Source organism: Branchiostoma floridae, chromosome 16, assembly GCF_000003815.2.
Source record: "Branchiostoma floridae strain S238N-H82 chromosome 16, Bfl_VNyyK, whole genome shotgun sequence".
NCBI classification, from domain to species: Eukaryota; Metazoa; Chordata; class Leptocardii; order Amphioxiformes; family Branchiostomatidae; genus Branchiostoma; species Branchiostoma floridae.
Genome location: NC_049994.1, coordinates 10,803,590 through 10,805,589, shown reverse-complemented (window position 1 = coordinate 10,805,589; position 2,000 = coordinate 10,803,590).

Here is a 2,000-nt window from a genome sequence, read left to right as displayed (position 1 = left end):
TTCAAAACAATTTAAAGGGAAATGCAAGTAAAATAATGGTAGAAGGATCCATCTCGAGGTGACTTAATAGAAAAAAGTAACGTTAATTCAAAATTCTCAGGGCTGAAAAATCTTGGGCCCATTCATGGTATAGGGGCACATTGGTCTTTGTGCTCTTAGGTGCTTTAATACTAGTAACGCTGGTTCACCTTTATTCGAGGGTAACAAGTAACCTATACAAAAAACATATCTAGGGATATAACGGTTAAAGTCGTTAACGGTTAAATTTTGAAAATATTGCAAATTTGTGACTACTGTCAGCAGACTTAATACTCCTAAATGTGCTGTTTTTAAAAACAACGGACAAAGGTCATCCCGCGGATAAAGGTGAACTAGCGCTATGCGTCAAAAATTTCCTTGGGTTTAAATTTTGTATTCTTTTTTAAAAACCGTCAACGTTTCAATTATTATTACCTCCATGAAAAATGGAGATATTGTTTGGGGTGTGTGTGTAACGTTATGTGTTTCTGGATATTTGTGGTCAACATAACATTAGAGCCCTATGAATGGATTGTAATAATATTTGTTAAGTGAATGGGGACTGGGAAGACGAACATCAAGGTGGATTTTTGTCCCCCTGGTATGTGATCTTGGAACTGCAGCAGATATTCTGTTTTTTGTATCTTTTGACCTGGACATGCTGTAATCTTGATATTTTGTTGGTAGATAGCTTGTGATGCAAGGAAGAAATTGTGAAGGTTTGGCCTAGCAGCTTGCTCTGGAACTACAGAGGCTCTTTTGTCAAAATCTTCGGAGAATAACTGAAGAAAGGAAGAACGGACTCCCATAATATTTAGTATGCATTAACTTAGACAGAGATGTACATAATGAAGAGAAAATCATGCAAATTAGGATTTAATATGAGAAAAATCTATATTTGCATTGTTTTCCATTATAGGACAAAAATGCATGTAAAATATGTCGTTTATGACATGATACCAATTATGCAAATAAGTTCCTAGAGTCTAATTTACATAATCAATACAATAGTTCCACAATTCTTTACAATGAATCCACTGTCAACATTTTGACCTGCATAAGTTAAAGGTGATCAAATCACCCAGTTGTAGGCCTGGCGAACCTACATACCGTATCAGCCACACGGTGATGTACATCATTCACCCGGACGGGAGACCTGGCGCATCCCCGTCTTGTAATTAGCCAGCGAAAGGGTATGTCACCCCATATGCGGTATAACCCCGTCGTGTGTTAACATGTGCAAACATGTGTGATCACGTCGACCGATGATGATGATGATGATGAAGTAAGGTGAATGTAACCATGCATATGCGATAATGTAGATATGGGAGTCATTTGTGTAACCATGAATATTTCACAGAGATAGGAGGTCTCCGAACTCTTGTTGCTGATGAGGCACCTAAGCTTATTGGGCACATCAACTTTCAAGTTACATTTTTAAAAGTATTTCGTTGAAAACGTAGTACTGCATTAGCCTGAGTATCATCCTCCGTATAACCGCTGCTCACGACTTTCGCTTGCTAACCACGGATTAGCAAGTGAAAGTCGTGAGCCAGCGGTTACTACGGAGGATGATACTCTGGCTAGTACTTCATTAGGTGCAGATACCGATTCAAATCCTTGTTTTTTTTCAAAGGATCTATGCAAGAAAAATCATGGAAATAATAATGGAAGTGAAAAATGCATGTGTGTTATAAAGTCAATACACCTAGCCAAGGAGATGTAAGGATTTGGCTCAGTCTCTGAATGTAGCAAAAGCATGAACAACCACCCAAACAGATCAAATTTCTATACGAATTGTGGATTCGTATACACTCAGACTCAAACCAAACTCACAAATGAAGTATTTCCTCAGAATGGAAGGCACCTTGAAGATGTGATCCCACCCTGCACCTTAGATTACCATATATATGAAAGGCAATGTTGGGAATGTCAGAAACATCAACAAGATGATGGTGGCCACTAAAACAAATAGAACGTTT